Genomic DNA, 25,398 nt, shown 5'->3' on the forward strand with positions numbered 1-25,398 from the left:
GAACCAAAAGGAAGTGAGGCATCTCCTAGCCTTGAAGAGGAAGGTTGAAGCTGAGGAAGAACTTCTTCAACTTGGTTGGACAATAGAGCAAGATGAAGTTGCAGATTGTGCTAAGGAAGAGGAAGCCATGGTAGATGAAGATGTTGCAGACATGATTACGATGGAGGAAGAACTTGAGGCTGATCAAGTTGAATCAGGATCGTACAGTTTGTCAACATGTATGGATGAGGTCACTCACATGGAGGAGCCTCATGATGATGAAGTAAGTGATGATACTTGTGTTTCATTTGGGCATTTGGGAGATGGACCGTGTGCAGGAAAGGGCAAAGCCAGTTTGCGAATGCTAGGGAGGATCTCACCATGGATGGCTAGGATGGAACCTTGTATGGAGAAGAAAGGATTGTTGATTGTTGCAGGGCTTGTCGGGGTTGCTTGTGACCTTGTGATGAAAGGTGCAAGGACCCGTGACAAGGGTGGAATTTGATGATCGTTGTGGAGGATTGGGTCATGCTTTAGCCACATGGAGAATTGGCTAAGTGCCCGGCATGACTCATGGACAGATGAGGAGGGCACACACTTGTGATGTTTTGGGTGGACTTCTCATGGCCGCGACCAAGAGATAGTCTTGATGGACACTTTGGTGGAGGAGCTATGGTGAAGGGACTCATGACATGATGATGATGAGATGGTTGAGTGACCGAGTTCACTAAACCAAAGATTGAAGACTTGAATGGACTTGTGAGCAGCTATGGAGCATTCCTACTACATGGGGAGCTGAGGCATCTTGTATGCTTGTTGAGGTGTTGGTTGGGAATGCCTTATGGAGCTCATGATGACATGAGATTGTTGTGACTTTTAGGGACTTCATGTATGGTGGACTTAGAGGATCTAATGCATTGAGGAGCTGAGGTCAGGTGACTTTGATGTAGTATGGGATGCATACTTTCGAAGTACATGTATGGGCATGGCTTGGAAGAGTGAATTAATGTGGAGGATCGGTATGAGGCACTTTGAAGTGATGGAGTTACAACGATGATGATGATGATGCTTTGGTGATACACTTGAGTATGGGTTGAGCCGAGACTCAACTACCTTCTACACATGGGAGTTGATTTGATCAAGGATCATGGGCAGCACATGGATAGATGAGACAAGTGCATACTTGTTTCTATGGAGACTTGAGGATGGCACATTGCAGATGATGAAGAGGCTTCATGGACCTGAATGGGGCACATCGAGAGTTGGTTTGAGGAGATGGTCTCTTCACATGGAGGAGACACACATATGGACAACATGTTGCGGATGAGATGGATGGAGTTTCCATGGACTTAAGCATGGATTATGGAGATACATACTTTGGTATGGGGAGCTTAGTGGCAGTGGTCATTAGGCCGAGACATAGTGGAGAAAGAGTCTCTACATATGTTGCAAGGATGTTTGCCTTGTGTAGAAAGGTCGACATCCTGGATGATGATGATCTTGGTGGGTGGCTACTGAGATGGTATGTTGTCGAGGACGACAACGATTTCCAGTGGGGGAGAATGTAACGCCCTGCGTTCTTGGGCACGGGCGCACGCTCCCTCCGTCACAAAAAAATCGACTAAGGATAAGACGTAGCGCTCCATAACGACGAGCCATCCATAATGACATGTGCGCGCAAGTATGGAGAATGTTTACGTTTATATATGGTGGGACGACAGCATTCGAGCCGACCATGAGCGCACCCACGCATTGGGCGAGCCGATGGTGAGGACGAGCGCTAGGTGGGCGAAGTGTTGAAGATTTTGGAGGTCGGCCAAGCGTTGAGGCAGCGACCTTCCATGCATATAAAAGGAGTGGAATGCGAAGTCATTTGGGCATCGAATTCGCTCTCACACTCTTGCATAAGGACAAGGGGAAAAGGTGCGTGGTCTTGGAAGGATATGCGCATATCTCATGCACATAGGAATTAAGGACTTCGCAAGTTTGTCTTATGTGAACGGTTGGCAAGTGTGCCACGGTTTGAGGGGGGTTCTGGTGTGCAGTTTTATGCAGGATTTGGTAGGAAGGTTGAGTGGCCTGGGTGAGCACTCCTTCTTATGCAAAGGTGCATAAAATGATGTAAAAGGTTGTTCTATGCCTTGTTGTAAAATTATTCTAAGTATTGGCTTGGAGTTTGCCAAGCATTACTTGTGTTGTAATATTGAAGAAGCTATTATAATATATTGTTGGGCAGACTTTCTGAGAGTTGCCCCTCCCTTTGTACTTGCTTATTGTTGATGTTCTCGGTTTATTGTTCATGGTTAATAATTGAGAATGGTCTTCACTAAAGTATAAAGGATAATGCTTTATTCAGTTGCAAAAACATAAGCTAAGTATGTTCATGTTGAAGTAGGCATAGTCCACGGGTGTTAGTATTGTTAAAAGGAAAGCGCTCGGTTGTGCCGCACCTCGCTACAAGCGGTTGGAAGATCACGGCAGGTGTAGGGGCGTGACAAGAGGGATCCAAACATTGTTTAAATGTTTTGTATAATTATTTAATTTTTTTTCGATTTTTATTTTTTATTTTTTATTTTGGCACGATGGACTACACCGGGCTGTAAACTGAGCCTCTCGGCTCAATAATTTTAAATAACCCTTTCTAATAGAGGTTTCGCATTTTTAATTTAATTGTTAATAATTATTATTTAAATAAAAGTGATTTATCTTTTGAGAAATATTTTAGAATATTCATAATAATATACACAAATAAAGTTGATACTTATTTTTTTAATTAAATTTATTAGTTTAAAAAATGTTAATATAAAGAAGTATGATTTTAAATATGTAATGATTTTTTGAACTTGTAGTATTGGTAAACCATAGTATTGAAATATAGTATTGTATTAAAGTTTATTTAGAAATTAAAATTTTCATCAAGAAAATGAGGATAAATCTTTAAGAATCTTGTTCCGTGTTTTTAGAAAAATATAAATTTAATTTATATATTAATACTTTTATAATTATTATTAATAATAATTTAAAATAAATTCATAATTTAGTTAGTTTATATGGATTTTTCAATTTTAGCAATGTGAAACTAAGAGTTTTGATGCTTATTATGAGTGATAGTTATTTTTGTTTATCAGCCATTTAATTTATATGGCTACACTAATTTATTATTATTTGAGAATAAATCTAGTGAGTGAAACCATCTAATGTTGCAATTTGTTTTGTAACTCAAGAATGGGCCACTGAAATGGTACTTGTGTGAGAAAGGTTGATTCTCACAATTGCGGCTATACATCTGACGGCTTACCAGGTTACTATAAAAAATTGAACCTTAAATCTCTTAATTTGTACAATTTCACATTACTTTAATTGTTAATTAAACTACTCCTAAAACAATCCACTTGTATTTAAAAATATTTTTCTATATATATTTTATATTAAAAATTTTAACATACAATTTTATTAATTTAAAAATGTTACTCTAAAAAGCTTTTTGGAATCTTCAATCAAATAGAAAACAGAAAAATACAATCATAATAGTTCGAAATCAAACGAATTTGATTGACCAAATTTGCGATAAATTGGACATCAAAGGCTAAACGACATCACTGTTTTTTTTATTTGTGAGTAATATACCAATGAGATTCGCTGTTGGTTTATTTCTGATGGTTACAAAAAAAATTCTAATGCACGATCATCATACTGTTGGAATTAATAAAAATGTATTTTGTATAACGATTGATCCGTATAACGGTAGGTTTATGGTATATCCATGTCGTTAACACGGACAGATTTTGTGCGAAAACAAATTTTGTTTTTCGAAAAAAATTGTTTCAAAGGGGAGAAAGTATCAAGAGGAGAAAGAAAGAAGGATAAGGAAAAACAACGAAGGACAAGGAAAGAAATGAAAGGCAAGGATCAAACAATTTTAGTTGGAATACTTGTAGTTAATAAGTTGCATGTATGATTTTTTCGCTGGTTTTGACATGCATGTTATGTGCGTGTTGGTGTTTGGTTCTTTTGTTGTCATTGGTATGGATTTTTCCAGGTTTTGACAGTGGATTTTAGCTTAGCTTTTCCATTTCCAGATATCCATGGTGTGATGAGATTCTTTATCTGTTTGAGCTTTGGATTGGTGGATGGTTTCAGAATTCGGGGTTAGGTGGTCTCAGGAAAATACCCAAAGGCCTAGGAATCCCTTGACTAGTAATGGTGAGATACACGATAAACCCTGAGGGTGGAGACAGGAAAACTCCTCAAGGATGGTGAAGGAATTCGGAGGCATCCAAGTTTGGTTTGGTTTTGTGATCTCGAGACCAATTTATGTGAGATCACGGTATGGTGAGGGTGGAGGTTGTTTAACCTCTGGATTCCCTTGGTCTTTTATGGATCGCTTTATCCCATGAGATCCCACATTCATGCTTGGAATATGGCTCGGGGATGATTGGTTGAAAGAAAGATTTGGTTCAACCAACCTATGGTCGGATGGTTCGTGGAAGTCTGGAACCTGGTTGGCTTTTTCCTATGTGTAATAAGAGCTAAGTTTCTCTTGCCTTCGACAAGGAAATGTACTTGTTATTATGTGTCTTTAGTGGCCATTCTATCATTGTTATCTATATGGTTATATGCTAGTTATAAGCATGGTTATATGACAGATTCAAGTATGGTTCTTATCACATTTTATTGAATGAATGTCTAGTTAATGTATGCATGACCTAATTGGTGTTACGACAACTATGGTGAGAAGGTATTGGCCCTTCTTGGTAAACCTCATATAATTTTTCAGATCTCTATGTTTAGATATGCATTCATAACATGTTGGTTGCATGTTCATCATATGTTTGATGGAATGACTGTCATGATTGGGCTTGGTTAGGTCAATTCCTTTTAATTTTTGTGTTAGAGGCTTTTTCTTGGTGTCATTTATTGTCTCGGAAAGTCTCATCAAGTTTAGGGCAATGGTTTGGAGGCTAGCCCTGAAAAAGTGGCTTAAATTTCGTAGTCTCTAACACAGAACTCGCTAAAAAACATTGCAGTCTCTCCCTTGCAGGCATTGTGGGAGCGACTGGAGGGTCTCAGTCGCATGGATGCCAATGTCATGGGAGAAACTAGGGTTTTTTTTGTGAAAATGAAATTTTACATAGGGCTTGGACACATGGATGGGTGGTTTAGCTCCTGTGGATCCTATAGCTCCTTAGGAAGGTCAGTAAGGTTTTCTTGTGTCGATTCCACTTCCTTAAGGTAATATAAGAGGTTGAATAATATCATAGTAGCCCCTCAACTCATGTTTTATCAGGCAAGCCGGTGAAAGTGGGTAGATATTCACTATCTTCATAACTATATAAACTTTTCTTGTTATCAAAATTTATTTCAACATTTTTCTTTGGAACATTCTTCCCTTTCTTATGAATTTCTCTATAAGGACATTTAGTGGTATAGTGACCTACTCTTCCACAAGTAAAACATTTAAAAAGAAGCTTACATTTGAACCTTTTAGTTCCTACTTGGAGCTTCTTCACAAAATTCGCTTCTTCTTCGTCTGAAATATAGCATGTTTCCTTATGCTCTTATTTTTCTTTCCCTTTGTTTGTGGCTTTGAATGTTGCTTTTCTAATACCTGATGAACCCCCTTTTCTCATCTCATAAGTTGTCAAGATCCCATGGAGTTGTTCAATAGTGAGATTATTCAAATCCCACATTTCTTCAATCACAGAGACTTTGGAATCGAGTTTTGAGGTTAGAGATCTTAACATATTTTCAACAACAGTAGAATCCTTTATTTCGTCACCAATATTTTTCATTGAGTTAACAATCTCATCCACTTTAAGGAAAAAACTTACAATACTTTCATCATCATGCATTCTAAGAGTCTCATACTGAATTCTAAATGTTGGAAGTTTAGTGCTTTTTACGTTAGCTCTCACCTTCATATATTTGGACAAGCTTATCCCATATTTCCCTTACAATATTCAACTGCATGACTTCACAGACTCAGATTCAACCAAACTTCCCAAGATAACATTGACGACCTTTGCATTGATCTCATATTGTTTCTTCCCTGCATCATTTATGGGAATGGAGGTTGGGTATTGATATCCACCTTCAACAATTTCCCAAACATCAACTCTTAGTGCCTGCAAATATGCTCTCATTCTGAATTTCCAAAATACAAAGTTAGTTCCATTAAACAAAGGTGGCTTAATAGAAGATACCCCCTCTTGACTGCTAATGTTATCTCCCTTTAGGAGATCAAGCTTCTTCAAAAAGAACTTCTTTCATATCGATTGTTAGGAAAAACACTGAGGGAGGGAGGGGGGGGGGGGGGGGGGGGGGGGGGGGGGGGGGGGGGGGGGCTGAATTAGTATTTTAACTTACTTTAAACATTAAATTTCATATTTTGATTTATGTACGCTATTGTTATTTATACAACTTGCATATGTACGTGACTTTAGTTAATGTAAATAGTGTATATTGAGTTAAATTAATTTGTCTTAACATTCATCAGTAAGATAACTTAATCATTGCATTCATTAACCATCCAATATGTAGTAAAGAACAAACAAGTCAAAACACATAAGCAACACACATAAAACACCAGGACTTTTAAGTGGAAACTCAATGTGGGAGAAAACCACTGCTTCCTTTGTCTTTGTCTTATTATTTTGTTATAAAAAAAATTTCATTACATCTTGTACTAGTGTAGTCTCTTACCAGTATGCAGGCTCACATCTGTAGGAGGCTACAAATACCACTCATTCTCCAACACCCACTAGATGGGAGCTACAACCCCCTGATCTTGTTCATCAGCTCCTACTAGAAGGGAGCTCCTACCCCCGCACTGAAGGCTGCAACCCTCAGTACCTTTTGTGGACCATGTTTCAAAATGTTTCACACTAGATCCACCTATCAACCAATCATGAAAATTTGCAGGCTACCTTTCATCAAATTCTCACATTGGACCCACACCAATAATAAGCCCAAATAAAATTTGCGAAGCTAAAATACTGAATCACAAAAATTGAACTACTAAATCACTATAAACCAACTGAATCTTTGAGAATACAGAAGCCAATTAGAACAAATGAACTTCAGAATATATATGCGATTGTTCTTAAGATAACCTACGTATATACGTGTTTACTTTGCATAAAAACCACATACAGTTCTCAAATCAAAAAAACATTGAACTGATTCACTGTAACACTAAACCACCCACTGAATCAAATACTGCAGCATTAACAGATCATTGGACTATACCCTATCACACTTTTGCAGCATTATAATTGATCAACATTTTAATCCACAACTAACTTGACCCAAACCCCATTGCTAGATATGGATCAAGACATCATTGACAGACAACAACAAATAGAAAAGGTATCATCAATTGTAAGCAACACTGCAAACCCTGACCAAATCTTACCCAAAATATATATGTGGCATTTATTAAGAGGAATAGCATATATACACGCTTAGCATATATAATACCTACGTACATATATCAATATACTAAAAACACACCTCAAAATATGTATGCGACTCAACAGAAATAGATCAGCATACGCACACGACTATTTAGAAGAAAAACAATGTACAAGTCTTAAACCACTTAGACATACCTTCACTGTAACCACAAGTTACATGTTGCAACCTTCATTGTCACATATTTAGATCATATCATCATTACAACCACATATTTGTCATTGTTATTTACAAGCATAAATAGATCAAGCAAGTGTATTCATTAGCTTTTACTACATTTTCAGATCTATTATATCTGAACCATCTCCTTGCTCCCTGGTGTACACTTGTTTCAAATCAAATCACACATGAATAACTCATTAACTTGCACACCTAACACTTGATCTCCATCTCCTTATATAGTTTTTTCCTTAGCCAATATCTTAGGTAAATCCTTTGGTAATGTCGTTAGTATTTGTTGATGAGATGAAATGAACGTTGTCGCCTCAATTACTATGGGCCAATACTATGGTAATGACCCTTGGTATCTATAATTCTATGGTTCGGATTCTATATGCGACTTTTACTCATAAGACCCATGTATGTACGCGACCCTTATTCATAGGAACCACGTATACTTTCTCAACCTTTACTTTTGTCATCCAATTATCACTGAATTATCAATTCTCTGTCCATATCCTATATAACATCTATATCAATTTACATGACTTCCACAATCATCATATTATCACAATGTTGACATCAAGTACATCTTTATCAAGCAAATTTCCATCAAGGACAACACACTAGCCATAATTCCAATAACCTTGTGATTTTGTTTCACAATGTTTTAATTGACTTTGCCATTTCCCCATCTTCATATCTCGAGAACTTGAGGAAGCATAATCCTGACTAGGCGCTTCTTCTTTTTGTTTTTTATTATATGCATTTCAACCTTAGCCTTGATCTTCCCATGGGTTTCCATGTTTCCTTGAATGTTTACATAATCACTCTACATTTGTTCCAAAGTACTAAATCTTCATTCTCTCAATATCATAGGAAAATTGAAATCACATGCCTTTTCATAGGTCACTTTAGCAACTCCTAGTATAGGTATAATATCAATAGATATTCTATTATACAATTTATTTAATCTATTATTGAATTATAGAATACTCCCCCATTCCTCTTCTTGAGAGACATGAACTCAGTGTGGTAATATTAGTGATTCCTTTTCTCAATCCACTAATTTATAAATGAGTTATGAAGGAGGTCCCACATATCAATTAAGTTAGAAAAGAAATTTGTAGAACCATTTTATTACATCTCCTTCCAAGCTTTGAACCAATATTTTCAATATAGACATCTTCATGTTCAGTAGCAACGTTATATATAAAAACTTGGAAAGCGACAAGTTTATCTTGAATTGCAACAATATTTTAAATAGACAATGATTGGCATACTATTAAGACACTTCTTGATGATAAGGTCATAAGTTCAAAACCTATTGATAGGCCCACTTGCCTAACATAGAAAAAGTAGAAAAATAAATCAAGATGAGCTATCTATTGATAGTCCCACTTTCCTAAAATAGGAAAAAGTAAAATAAAATCAAGATGAGCTTTTATTGATATTTCACTATTTCCATAAATTTTTGAAAGAATTTCAAACAATTTTCGAGCATGTCATGTAAGTTATAGGAAGTACAAGAGGTTCATATTGAGTACTAAGCCATGGATTAACTCTAGGTAGCATTATGTGTTGAAGAATCATATTCTTAGCTATAGAAGATATTCGTGTATGATTGGGTATCATTGGGTAGGCTTTGATGGAACATAGGAGAAGATTTGCCAAAAGGAGACAAAGAAAAACTTGAATGTAGCAAGTCAATTAGTGGTGTGTCTCTTTTTAAAGGAGAAATGAAAGGAGTTATATGAGAGATTAAAATTTAAGTTTATTTTCAAAATAATTAGATTGGTGAATGAGAATTTCTTCAACCATATTCATACCTAACGATGTAGACTCAACTTGCCATTGTCTACCTGCTTTAAAAATGAGATTTTCCAAATCTACATGAATTGGAGTCTCCTAAGAGTTGTGATTTGATTCGGTGTGTCTTTGACCCTAATCTAACTTAAGATAGTGCATTCAACAAATAAATATAAAATGGAATATGATCTTTAATGAAAAGATGAAACCTATTGTTTTACTCTTGTTCACTATCAAGTAGCAAAAAGATTTCCTGTATCACTTCTTAGGAAATAAATTTTTTAAACTTTGTTCTTATTAGTAACACCAAAACAAATGTTGTTCTCCAAACTATTATTAACTAGAGAATAGTGCTAAGGTACAATGGAGACTTTGAAAACAAGTCAGTTTAAGTCATTCTAAATAATTCAGCGAATAAAAATGATATCCCTCATTCACAACAATTGAGTTAAATGAAAAAAACATTATTTAAAAAGAGAAAATATACTTTAAGAACTTGAGTTTACAATTACTTTATCTTTTCTTTTTTAATTAAATATCTAAAATAATTTAAAATTTTAACAAAATAAATTTAAAATATCATTAAATAATATAAAACTAAAATATTGGATATTTTACATTCCATAAAAGTAAATTTCTCCATTTAAATATATATATATATATATATGAAACTAAAGCATTTAATATTCAAAATGTATGGAATGAAATATATTAAATAAAAATAAAGTTTATAAGAATTGTTGAATTAACGATCACTTTGTTATTATAAAATACCATATAAATCATAAAATTCAAAATATATATATATATATATATATATATATATATATATATATATATATATATATATATATATATATATATATATATATATATATATATATATATATATAAAAAAAAAATATACCAAAGATTGAGTTAATAAATTATATTAACACATAATGAAATGAAACATAAAGCTAACGAGACCCAATCCAAATAAAACTTATATAGATAGTATAATATACATTATCCACGAGACCCGATCAAAATAAAACTTATGTAGATAGTATAATATACATTATCCTTTTATCATATTTATATAGAAAAATAATATTTTATTATGCAAAATGTTCATGCAAAAATTTAACACAAACTAAAATGAATCATAAAAATAACAAGTTTGAAATCAAAATAAAGCTTGTGTGTTTAGTATAATGTACATTATATTTATTTTATATTAGAATTTAGTATAAAATAAACCATTAGTATAAAGTAAAAATTAAATATTAAATATTAATAAAATTATATATAATTATAATTATAATTAAGAAGGAAAATATGGCAAATTCATTTTAAGTGTTTTTTATCAAGGGATATTGAAGTAAAACTCAAAGTAAACATAATTTTGTGAGTGACAAAATGTTTTCGAGAAATAAGTGTTTGTTTTTTTCAAATAAAATATGGCATAATAATTAAAAGTATGTGTTGAGTATCAGTTTATAATATTGGCAGTGTTTGAATCAGTATTTTTGATTGTTGAATAGATTCAGCACCATGAAAAACGTCTGGGACATCTAAAATTTTGAAGTTTAACAACTATAACTTGAATTTACAAAAATCCTTGTCAAATTTTCTCTAAATATAACCGGAATATCCATAACTTTCCGATACAACTTTCTAATTTGTCATACAACTTCTGTTTGGCGAATACCATACAACCAATAATTGAAACCACGGAAAACGCCATCACCCGAACTCTCCGTTATCGTCCGTGCTGTGAAAGCGTTGAATGTACACAAAAAGAATTAAATAATTATCGACAGCGTGACTTAAAAGCAGTCGCATTCCTTTTTTTTAATACTTTGAAAAACACAGAAGCAACCAATCAGTGAGAATTCTGGTGCAGAGGGATCACGCTGCGCCCTGCATAAAACGGACCATTGGAATATCAAAATCATGTCTATATATATATAAAATATGTCAGCGAACGAAGGGTGGAAATGAATCCAACACGACTTTCAGAACAGCCCCGTTTCTGAGGACGCAACAATTATGTTATTGTGTGATTCAGCTTTCCAGAAGAAAAGAACGTGGAACATTCACGAATCATCATAGATTTAAAATTTATTTTAAAAAGGTTTCGATTTTGGTTTAAATTTAAATAATTGTTTTTAATAGAGTTTTGGTTTTTTTAATTAGATTTGTCTTTAGTGTGATTTTTTGGAAGTTTTTCCCGTGAGTTTTTCTGGTCTAATTTTTCTAAAACCCGACATGAATTTATTGAAATCACAAGTTTGATGGGTAACCCCTGCACAATCGAATGGCTTAAGTTTTTTTTCAGGTTGTTGAACGAAAAAACCAATTTAAATAACACAAATCAAGATTTCTCTTCAATTTTTCCTGCAGGATTCCAGCGCAAAAGTCCAAAAAGCACTAAATACAACTGCTTTTTAATTATTAATAATGATTATTTAAATAAAAGTGATTTATCTTTTTAGAAATATTTTAAAATATTTATAATAATATACACAAATTAAAATTGATATTTATTTTTTTAATTAAATTTATTACTTTAAAAATTGTTAATATAAAGAAGTGTGATTTGAAATATGTAATGATTTCTTGAACTTGTAGTAATGGTAAACCATAGTATTGAGATATGGTATTGTAGTAAAAGCTATTTAGAAATTAAAAATTTCCATAAGAAAATAAAGATAAAACTTTAAGAATCTTGTTCCATATTTTTTGGAAATGTATAAATGTTTAATTTATATATTAATACTTTTATAATCATTATTAATAATAAATTAAAATAAATTCATAATTTAGTTAGTTTATATGATTTTTTCAATTTTAGCAATGTGAAACTAAGAATTTTGATGCTTATTATGAGTGATAGTTATTTTTGTTTATCAACCATTTAATTTATATGGCTACACTAATTTATTATTATTTGAGAATAAATCTAGTCACTAACACTATCTAATGTTGTAATTTGTTTTGTAACTTAAAGAGTGACAAGGTTCGATTCTAACAGTTGCGGCTATACTTCTAAAGGCTTACAAAGTCACCATTAAAATATTGATCCTTAAATATCTTAATTTATACAATTTCACATTACTTCAATCACCAATTAAACTATTCCTATATAATATTATATATCCCACTTCAATATAACATAAAAATTATGTAATATAACCCTATATAACATTATATATCCCACTTCAAAATGACGTGAAAATTATGTGCATCAGCCTCACACCAAATGAGCATTGGTTCCCACCACCTTGAACTCTTCAAATGATCATTGGTTCCCACCACCTTGAACTCTTCATCTCGATCTTGCTTCTTCACCAACTCAATATCTAACCTTAACTTTAGTGTAATCTTTAGTCCTTTATCCCTGTGTTGCTGGTCAACCTGTTCATGGCTATGCATCTTATACATCACCATTTATAAATTTTTTATTTTAAAAAAAAACTACAAATTGTGAAAGTCTTATTTTTTATATACACATAAGCATTTTTTTTAATATAACATTACATTTATATAATTTGAACTTATAATTTTAAAATACAAAAAAAACATATTCTTAATAGTTTTTTGAGGTGAGTTCTTTGAGCAAACCTGTGGGGTTTCCATGAGCTCACCCCTTTCCCCTGTTGTTGCGAATATTTTTATGGAGGATTTTGAATCCAAGGCTCTTAACTCAGCCCGCCTCCTGCCTAAGCTTTGGAAAAGATATGTAGATGACACTAATGTCATCTGGTCTCATGGCCAAGAGGAGTTAGACCTCTTCTTCGATCATCTCAATAGTCAATCCTCGGCCATTAAGTTCACAAAGGAGCAGGAAGTCAATGGCTACCTCCCTTTCCTTGATATTCTTATCTCTAAGAATAGTGATGGTTCCCTCTCCCACCGAGTGTTTCGTAAGAAAACTCATACGGAGCAATATCTTCATGCTAGTTCCCACCATTTCCCAGCTCAGAAGTTGGGGGTTCTCAACACCCTTGCTACTCGTGCCTTAAGGATCTCTGATGAAAAGAGCTTCGAGGAGGAGAAATCCCATCTCCTTAATGTGTTTGTTAAGAATGGTTATAATAGGCACTTGGGACAGAAAGCTTTCCTCAAAGCAGCTAAGAATTCGGTAGCTAAAAGAGATAAGAAGGAGAGGATTCCCGGTGTCCATCTTCTGTTTGTTCAAGGGACTACGGACATGATTGCGAGGATTATTAAGAAGCATAATGTCCCCTCGACCTTTAGACCTCTCAATACCATTCGTAAGTCCCTCAGATCTGTGAAGGATCCTATCGACCCTAAGGACATGAAAGGGGTTTATATTATTCCTTGTTCATGTGGGACTCCCTATATTGGTGAGACTGGTCACTCCATTAATCAAAGGATTAGTGAGCACGCAGTTGACCTTAAGCATAGAAGAGCCAAGTCTTCTGCTTTAGTAGAGCATGTGGAGAAAACCAATCATCATGTCTACATCGAGGAGGCTAGTGTGATTGCTAGAGTATCCCAATTCCATCACCAAAAATTTAGGGAAGCGCTTGAGATTGAAAAAGGGCCGAACAATCTCAATAGAGAGGATGGATGGAAGATCAGTAGTTGCTAGGTCCTAACCCTCTCCTCCTAGTCATGGTCTTCCTGCCTTCCCTTACCTTTGTTTTGTTTTTTCTTGTTGTCTTTTAAGATTTTTTCCCCTGGTTTCCTGTTTCTTGGGGCCTTTGTTCCTTGAGGTTCATATAGTTTGAGGTATTGTAGTAGCACTTATTTATGCTAATAACTTAAAGAAAATAAGCTTGAAATTAATCTTTGATAATTTTAACCCTTAAATAAACCTTTAATTTTAAATATTAAAATTTTCTTTCTAACCCTTAAATTACTCTAATATTTATATATTTAACTAACTTTTATAAATAACCATTGAATTAAAAATTAATTTATTTTTAATTAATTTATGTTAATATATTTTTAAATTATAAATAAACTGTCCCTTTAACTTACATTTTAATATAGTTATAACTTACTATTTATATATTACCCTATTATTTATAACCTTTATATTTAGATTTAATAACTTGGATTAGTTACTATTAATTTAAATTAATTTATTTTATAATTTATATATATATATATATTTATTTATTTATAATATCATAATTATAATTAAATTACCCTATTATCATAACCTTAAATTACTCTATTATTTATATATTTATTTAAATTCTATAAATAACTATTATTTAAAATTAATTTAATATTTATTAATATATGGAACATTTTGACTTATATTTGATTAAAAATATATCTAAATATTTATGTATATTTATATATTTAATAATTTTTATAACTAACTATTAATTACTCTAATATTTAGATATAATAACTTTGATAACTAACTATTAATGGAAATCAATTTAGATCATATTTATTTTTAATATATATTTATAATTATAAGTGGTTAAAAAAGGGTCCATTTACTTTTGTTTTAATAAGAATTTAACTAACCAAAGTTACTTTTTTAATTAAATAATGGTTATACCCCTAATCCTGTCCTAACTAACCAGTCAAATCTAGTTGTTGTCAATATAGCCATTACCTAGTCAAGGAATACAACTGTTGGAGTTTCTGCTCTATCTATTTAACATGCAAAGCCTGATCTGCTCATTCAACTTGTCCCGACGATGAACCACATTAGTTGGTTCGAAACGCGTCGACAAATGAAATATCTTGTGATTTACGCCGAAAAATCTCTCATAAACTTAATATAAATCACAGAAGCCTCAATTCAACAAAATAAAACATATTCATAATAATTCAAAAAAACAAATCCATAATTATCAAGAGCCAAATGCCAAATTAGTTTGTCAATTTATTGACTCATTTTGTTGCACAGAAGTCCCTCAAATGGTTAAAATGTTTAAACTGTGACCACTAGCTCCATTTGTTTTGTGTTCTCAGGCAGTGGTCATGAAATAATTATTAGTCCTGTAAAATATAAAAAAATTATAGATACGAAAATAAAAGTCAAATGAGGTGCCTTGCTTTTCAGATTTATTCAAATCTTATGATCTCAATTGGTAACTTTACAAAACCAAAGTTGTATGCCTCTTTCAATATTAGTGAAGTGTAACGAAAACAAAGTTGAGATTGCATTATATTATCAAAGTTTCAAAACCAAATTTATATATATATTTTTAATATTAGTGCAGTGTAATTAGAAAAAATATATCATATCAGCTTAAATCCATTTTAATTCTAGATTTATCAAGTGTTGAGAGGATCAAATCTCTCAAGGTGTAAACCTCTTTTTTGAGTGCAAAACTTGAGAAAAAATTTGCACATCGAGAGATTTGATCTCTCTTGACACTTGATAGATCTGGGGTTAAAATGGATCTAGGCTAGTTTCAGTGGTGTGTGACCATGGAAAATTTGTTGAACACATAATTATTTTGATCATTTTAAATATACTAAATATGTCTAAGATTAATCTAGTCATTTTAATTTTAAATTTACTTAGTTACTTTAGCTTGTTGAGGTGATAGAGACTGTTAATAACTTGAATGATGAAATAAAAATATTGAATGCAAAGTGACAATGTAATAGTGTTGAATGATAGAAACTGTTAAGAATAAGAATGTAGTCAATTACAAATAGTCTTCATTATGATCAATGTCAAACTATTTTCTTCTATTGTTCCTACTGTCACACCTATTGGTTTTTCCATCTTTTCATATGGATCATATGAAAAGGGAGGTTGGATTCATAGATCATTCAAACCTTTAACTTGAGTTATTGTAGTAAACAACATACCTTGCCTCTCTTGATCTCCAATAATAATAATAGTTTTCTCCAAAGTGAATCATTGTGACTTATGGAGTGTTAAAACCTAAATAAGTTTCAGTGGAAGTTGTTTTATATTACCTCATTTGAATGCAAAGTGACTAACAATGTTGACTAACTTGATATAGTTTAAGCTGACAATCAAATAGGATTAGCACCTCTAAAAAGTGAGATGGATCAAATGTTTCGGGGTGCAAACCTTTCCTCAAAATTTTCACTCAAAAAATATGTTTGCACCTCGAGAGGTTTGATCCCTCTCGATGCCTGCTAGATCCGAGGTTAAGATGGATCTAAGCTAGTTTTAGTCATGTGTGGCCACATAAAATATATGGAACATCAAATTCTTTTGATCATTTTAAATATTTTGGATTTGAGAGATCTGTGGTTTTTATCTTTTGAATTGACCGGAGAATCCACAGTATAAACATTTTTGAACCAACGTTTCGAATCCCAAGTGGGATCCATCATCAGGGATCCCACTTGGGATTCGAAACGTTGGTTCAAAAATGTTTATACTGTGGATTCTCCGGTCAATTCAAAACATTTTAAATATGTTAAATATGTCTAAGATTAATATGGTCATTTTAATTTTAAATTTGCCTAATTAGCTCACTTTTTTGAGATGATAAAGACTGTCAATAACTTGAATGATGAATATTGATGAAATAAAAATTTTGAATACAAAGTGACAATGTAACAATGTTAAATGATAGAAAATGTAAATAATAAGAATGTAGTCAATTACAAATAATCTTCATTGTGATCAATCTCAAACAATTTTCTTCTACTATTCTTATTATCGCACCTCTTAGTTTTGCTATATTTCATATCGATCATATGAAAAGGGAGGTTGAAATTGTAGACCATTCAAATATTTAACTCACACTATTGTAGTAAATGTCATGCATTATCTCTCTTGCTCTCCAATATTAATAGTATCTTTCTCCATAGTCATTTATTGTGACTTATGGATTATTAAACCCTGAGTAAGTTTCAGTGATATTTTATTTCTATTAGCTCATTTGAATGCAAAGTGACTAACACTATTGAATGATGGAAAATGGAAATAAAAAGATTGTAGTCAATTACAAATAGTTATAGTTTCAAGAAGAAAACACTTCAATTAAGTGAACATTTTATTTGAGATGAAATTCAAGTATTTTATTTATAGTTGAATTATTGTAACATATAAATTAATGCAGTTCATAAATAATGTTTTTTCGCTTACATTGAAATCAATGCACAATATTAATCTAATTATCTTGAAATTAATGTACACCATACATCTATTTACATCAAATCAAAAAGCAACATCTTCACTGAAATCAATGCATCTAATGAAAACAATCTAATAGGATGAGAAATCAACATCTACACTGAAATCAATGTATCTAATGCATGCCATCAAATAGGATTAGAAATGAACATCTACATTGACATTAATGCATTTAATGCAAACAATCAAATAGAATTAGAAATCAACATCTACATTGAAATCAACACATCTAGTGCAAACAATCAAATAGGATTAGGAATCAACATATACACTAAAATGAATGCATCTAATGCAAGCAATCAAATACAATTAGAAATCAACATCTACACTGAAATTAGTGCATCTAGTGCAAGCAATCAAATATAATTAGAGAATCTACACAAAAATCAATGCATTTAGTACAAGAAATCAAATAGGATTAGAAATCAACATCTACACTGAAATCAATGCATCTAGTGCAAACAATCTTCTTCTCTTTCTCTCCCCCCTCCATCTATATCTATATCTCCCTTCATCTCCCCTTCTTTGTCTCTCTATCTCACCCCCCAAACACACACTCTCTTCATATCTATCTATATCTCTCTCCCTCCCTCCCTCTCTTTGTCTATCTATTCTTCCCTATCTCCCCCTTCCATTTATATCTCTATCTCCCTTTGTCTCTCCTTCTTTGTCTCTTTATATCACCTCACAAACATACACACTATTTCTCCAAATCTATCTATATCTCCCCCCCCCTTCTTTCTCTCTTCCCATTCTCCCCCTCTCTCTCTCTCTCTCTTCCCCTTCTCTCCCTCTATCTCCCCTTCTATCTCTCTTCCTTCCTACTCTCCACTTCCCCTCTCTCTCCATATCCCTTATCACTCCTTCTCTCTCTCTCTCTCACCTTCATCTCTTTATGTCTTTCTTCTTACCTCCATCTCTCCCCCCCTCCAACTCCCTCTATCTCTCTCTCCTTCCCTCCCTCCTTCTCTCTCTCTCTTCCTTCATCACTCTCCCGTTCTCTCCTACCTCCCTCTATCTCTCTCTCTCTCTCTTCGCCCTCCAACTTTGTCATTATCTCCCTCCCTCTATCATTCTCTCTCCCCATTCTCTCCATCTCTCCTTATTTGTATTTATATCTCACCCCCAAAGGTACATACTCTCTTTCCATCTTTCCCTTGTCACTCCATCTCTCTCTCTCCACATTTCTCTCTCTATGTCTTTCTTCTTCTCTCCCTATATTTTTCCTCCAACTCCATCTCTCTCTCCCTCACTTTCTCCTCTATATCTCTCTCCCTCTCCTCCTCCTCTCTCTCAAGTACACTTTCTTGTTCTTCCTCTCTCTCCCTTTATCTCTTACCTCCCTCACCCCCACCCCCATCTCTCTCTCTCTCTCTCTCCAACCCTGTCACTATCTCCCTCTTTGTCTCATTCTCTCTCCCCCCCCCATCTTTGTGTCTCCCTCTCTCTCCTACCATTCTCTCCTTCCCTCTTTCTTCACTCCTCTTTTCTCTCCCTCACTTTATCTCCAACTCTCCCTTGTCACTCCCTCTATGTCTCCATCTCTATTACTCTAGGTCTTCGCGCTTCCGTCAAATATATATTTGGAGGTAATATATATATATATTAAATTTAATATTATATTAATCCAAAATTATTAAATTTAATATTATTCTTATTAAATTTTTAACATTATTATTATATTTAATGATTTGCATGACATAATAACAAAAATAATCAAATTAATATTTTCAAATACTACAACTTTTACTACAACTTCAGCCTGGAAATATTTTGTGTCTTTAAAAGTTTTAATATATCCATAAGAGATAGTTTTTCCTTTTAAAGATTCATCTTATAAATATTTAATTAAAATAAATATTAAAATATTTTTTATATAAAACTTAAATGAGTTTTTATTCTTGGTGTCAAATTAACTTTTTCTTTTGATTTAAGAAATGATATTAACTTTAGTAAACAATAAAGATGTTTAAGATTTTACATAATTTGGAATTTTAATGTGGTAAAAACTTTTGTGGAAGGTAAATTTATGATCCATTCAAATTCAAGGTATATTATAAGGTATATTTTGGGCATAGACAAACATACTTATATGTTTCCCCCATATTGGGTTGTAGAATGCACCTCTGGACACAATAAGGTTTATGTATATTTTACTTTCATGTATATCACATTGTGTATCACAATTATGATACGAGAAGATTTGGTTTTAGTTGTATATGGTTTCTTTTAAAGTTGGGTGAATATGTTTCTCGTGAAAATAATGTTTTGTGTGATATGATATGTTTGCAAAATATAAAATTTAATAAATGAGATATTTAATTGCAACTTGATGTATTGTAAGAAAGACATGTTATCTTGTAACAAGATAAATTATAAGAAATAAATGTCTATTGTGAAGCAACATTTGTGTGTTTCTTTTAACACGACATATTGTAAGTAAGTCATGATTGTTGGGAAGCAACATTTTATAGAAAAATGGTTTTTGTTTCAACTGACATTCACAATAAGCTAAGTTTTGTTGCAATGAGATACTTTGAGGTATCGAACAAACCAAAAATTTATTCTTGCACAATACAAAGTTTTTATCCCATGGATATATGTTGTGTTATGATGTAATACATAGATGTGAACATTGTAGTTATGTGCTATATTACAAAAATGGAAACTTTACTGTGATTTTATGTATTGCATGGATGTGTATTTTTTTGTGATGCATTATATCACATGAATGGAAATTGTGTTGCATTGCAATGTATCACATGGATGTAAACTTTGTAGCTGTTAATTATGTCGAATGGATGTAAACTTTGTTGCATTGTGATGTACCACATGGATGTTTTGATGTGCTACATCACATGGATGGCAACTGTGTAAACATGAACCTTGTATTTATGCACTATATTAGAGGAAACTTTATTGTGATGAGATGTATCAAATGGATGTGAAATTTATTGTGATGCACTATATCACATAGATGGAAACTTTGTTTCGCTATGATGTATCACATAGATGTAAAATTTGTAGTCAAGTATTGTGTTGCATGGATGTAAACTTTTTTGAGTTATGATGTATGAGATATATGTAAAATTTGAAGCAATGTTATGAACATAACTAAGATTTTAGGGAAATGCATTACATTGCATGGTAAACATTTTTATGGTTGTACAATACACCATGATGAAAATATTTTAAATTCAATATGTGTTTGGATCATTATGTATCACAACAAAATGATATTTTTTGTGTGATAGTGCAAGCAACTAATGTCTCGTGCAATGTGAAAAATAAAAATTTGCACATGTTTTGGAGCAGTTTCTAAGTGGTAAGACTAGCTCTCAACCAACAGAAAAGAATAATGCAGATCATTGGGATTCTGACGAGTTTTAAGGAAAAGAAACAAGGAAAGTTTCATGAAAATATTTAACATAGTGAAAACTAATACATAATAAAGTCCATGAGGGTTTGGAAATCTAATCATCAAATCTTGAAAGTTAAAATAGTATAGGGAAATTGTTGCTACCACAACACTAAAGTCAACCAAAAGTGATTAAATTTGACCATGTTTCATTATGGTTGATAATGGTTGAAGAGGTTATCTTCAATATTCAATTACATTGCAATGTTCAACAAGGGATGCATTAGATTATGACATTAAAATGTTATATCTATTGTGAATTTCATCCATGTTGATTTGCATCAATTTGTTATGTTTTTTACTGGTTATGTTGCATTATGGCATTATTAAGGATTGTGTTGAAATATAAAATTCCTTAAGGGTTATGTTGTATTGTGGATTTGCTAAAAAATTATGTCACATTCAAAGAATCATCTTGCATAGCTCTGTTGAATTTATTTGTTCCTCAATGTTTATGTGGCATTGTGGCATTAATCAAGGGTTATGTCACACTGAATTTGGATTACTTAGGTGGGTCATGGTTGATTATTGTTTACCATGGTTGACTATGTTTAATCATGTTTGAATGTGGTTGACCATGGTCAATTATAATTGACCATGTTTGATTGAAGATGGTTAATTCTAGCTAGCCACAATAGACTATGGTTAAGCATAATTAACTGATATTTACCATGGTTGACTATTTTTTCCCATGTTTAACCACGGTTTATTGTGGTTGACCATGTTTGAATATGGTTAATGATGGTGGATATGCTAGACCATGTTTAGCCATGGTTAACTATGTTTGACCATTATTAACCATGGTTGGTAATGCTTTCCTATGTTTGACTATAGTTCATTATGGGTGACTATGCTTTCCTATGGTTCATGATGTTTGACTATGGTTAGCCATATTTGACCATGGTTGTTTATGTTTGAAAATGTTTGACTATGATTCACCATGTTTGATGTTGTTTAATGAATGTTTGAACAAGGTCAAAATTTAATGAATGTTTAAACAAGGTCAATTATTTTGAACCATTTTCATCCATGATACATATTTCATCTCCTTAGTTTTTCTATCTTTATGACACATTTCACTGTATCAAAGTTCTTTCATGCAATACATAAAGGAAAAAAAAATTGGTGATAACCTAGTGTGTATCTCGATATTAGTCACATAAGGTTATAAACATCTTGAAGGATTCTCCCATTCAAGTGAAGGATGTATGCAAACTATTGTAAATAATATATCTCTAGAACTCATTATATTTCCTACAATTTGTTATAGCTTTCATAGCACTTCTCTTTGTTTATCCTTTAGATTCAACTCAACAGTGAAATCAAGAAGTTGAATTAATATAGAGATCATATAGAGTGGATATTTTAACATCTTTATTGTTACTTTATGATTCATAACACACAACTTGAGAGAAGATATGTTCTATTATATCTTGAACATGGCATTAATAAATTAATTTTGGATTCCTTTTAGTTGTAATAATAATACTGGTCAAATAGATAAAGTAGGAACGAAAATATATTAGGCCTCATAGGAAATATTGGTAAGTTTTGACATGGTTTCCTTGTTCAACAAAATTTTGGTTCCTAAAGCTATCAATCTTATCTCTAATTTAGTCAACCTTGAAATCATGAACCTCATTTAAATTTCATTTGTTATATTTTGTTTTTCATTCAAATGGAATTATTATGAGTAAATAGAGGGTATGACTATAGGATCTTCCTTAGATCTTGTTCTTGTCAATATTTTTATGGAAATTTTTTAAGCTCTAGCCTTAAACTCTTATGTCTTACACTGAAATATTTGTATTAGATCATAGATGATACCTTTTTTGGTCTCATTTCCATTCTTATCTTATTATCTAACCATTTAAATAGCATTACCCTCATATCCAATTTACTACGGAATTAGAGAAAGATAAAACACCTGTATTTCTAGATGTTCTCATCACCTGTCTTCTTGATGACTCCCTCACCCTCCAATTTTATCTAAAATATACTTATACTAACAAATATGTTCATGCCTAATCTCATCATCACCTCACCCAATAGTCCTTTATCTTAAAAAATATTATTAACCAAGAACATATCACTAACACTACCCACAATTGCACATCCAAATCTACATTTGTTGAGAATTATTTTAAATTAGAACATCTCACTTTCTTCAACCAAACCAAAATGTTATTCTCAACTTCTAGTACATTTCTCACATCACTCATGAAGCCCTTGAAATTCAAAAGCACCAGGAAAAATTTCATCATGAAGATGGATATAAACTTATTCAATCTTGGAAGCGCATAATTCACCGGTTAAACCACTAAACCCTTCCTCCTCAACCTCCCCTACTGTTGACGGTGCTAGACCCGCCAACATTCAGGGGATAACCCCAGTATGAAGTCCCAAATAGACCTCACACCATTTGGAGTGGGAGTCCCATTCGGTATGATGGCCCAGTTGCCATTGTCTTAAGGATTTGCCTCAACTCTTGCTTATCAGCACAGGAGAGTGGTTCGCTTTGTCTTCGAGAAGTGAGGTTCGTGTGCCTGGTGAGTGTAAGTGTACTTGTGTCAATGGATCTTTCACTGTGAGGGGAAAGGTGAAGGTGAGTTCCAGGCTAATAGGGATCAGTCCCAACTCGGTTAGGAACACACAACACAAAGCACATACATAGCTTCTGGCAGAGTAGTCCAGACGGATGTGGCAGTCACAACATACAAGGTAAGATAACATGTACAACACTCACAGATTAGTCTGAGACAAGTGCAACGGTTGTTACAGTAAGGTTCATGTGAAAGGTCTATCTGATGTCTGGTAGGGCAGTCGACATGGATGGGACATCATTAACAACATATACAACACATTTCCATTAATAGATTATGCATTACAACAAACGAATCAGTTCAGATGTAGAACACATGGTTAAAAGCAACATGCATTACAAGTGTTAAAAATCAGTCTTCCAACAAATACAATACATGTGTGAAATTGTGATGGCCTATTGACATGCTTCTAAATTAAGCGAAAGTTCCAAGACACATCGTTACACCATACATCACTAACCCCATTAGTGGGGCATTGGAGCCACTACTTACTCCTGAAAGAAAATATTATAGGCTCTCTTGGCTATGTGGGAGGAGTTGAGGTGAAAAGTCCTTTCATGTACAAATGAGGGGGGTATTTATAGCCAAGGGTGAAACTAACCCTTGTGATTGTTCGACAACCCTCATGATCGTTTGACTTCCATGACTTTCCGACTTACATGACTCTATGTTCAACAAGTGGGTCCCTTGGACTTCCACATTACATCACATTGATTGAAAACAATCGCATAGTGGAGATGTGGGCAACATGACTCATGACTTGACTTAACATGACTTGACAAGACAATGCTGGTACATTCGTGATGTTGTTGGAGTGCATGTCGAGCTACAATGCTGCTAAGGGATGGATGTATTCATGGTGTATCATAGCTTCACCTTCGCATGGCGAAGTGCACAGAGTCTTCGATGGTCCTTGGTTCACTTGATGAAGCTCTAGCATGTTGTTCCTTGCTTTCATGTTGGAAGGCTTGATAGGCTCACTTGTTTGCGAAGGCCCATGTTCGTCGCGTTCATCCACTTCGCATACTTCGTTTGTTCATCTGATTCGCATGCTTCATTCGTTTGTCCACTTCACATGCTCAATTCGTTCATCCGTTGGTGAAACTGTCCATCTGCATGTGCTCCCTTCGTTCATCCAGTTCGTCGTCTTGACCTTTTTCTAGGTGTACTTGTACCTATAGTCACTCATGATGAGATGACATCAAATCCAAAACCTCCTAGTCTACCATGACACATGATCATTTGGATGCAGGTGACTGGGAGAGGCAGCAGGGCTGTGATGTGGGATGATGGATCCTGGCAAATACTGATGAAAATTGTGCAAGAGTTACTAAGAGATGGAGACATGTGATCTGAGTTGACAGTCACTAACTGCAAGGTCTAGCTCGGCTGGGAGGAAAAATTGCGCAAATTTTGGGAGGAATAGTACAGGCTGCTGGAAGGAAAGGCAGGCATGCTTTGCACATTTTCCGAAACAAACAATAAGCAGGGGATAGACAACCAAATTTGTGCAATTTTCCAAAGGAACGGGTCAGGCTGCATGAGGGGTGAGCAGGCAGGGGTTGCACAATTTTTCTGGGGAACTGCCCGAGAGAATGGCAGCCAGATCTGCGCAATTCCCAACGGGAACTGCGAGTTGGCTGTTGGGGTCACTAGCAGCCATATCTATGCAATTCCCATATGGAACTGCCAATTGGCTGCTGGGGTCATTGGTAGCCAAATCTGAGCAATTCCTAGAGGGAACTACTAGTTGGCTGTTGGGGGTCACTGGCATCTAAACTAATGCAATTCCCAGAGGGAACTGCTAGTTGGCTGCTGGCGGTCACTAGTAGCCAGAATTGCATATC

Source organism: Pinus tabuliformis, chromosome 7 (genome assembly GCF_031772625.1).
Source record: "Pinus tabuliformis cultivar Carrire ecotype Pingquan chromosome 7, CPIR1, whole genome shotgun sequence".
NCBI classification, from domain to species: domain Eukaryota; kingdom Viridiplantae; phylum Streptophyta; class Pinopsida; order Pinales; family Pinaceae; genus Pinus; species Pinus tabuliformis.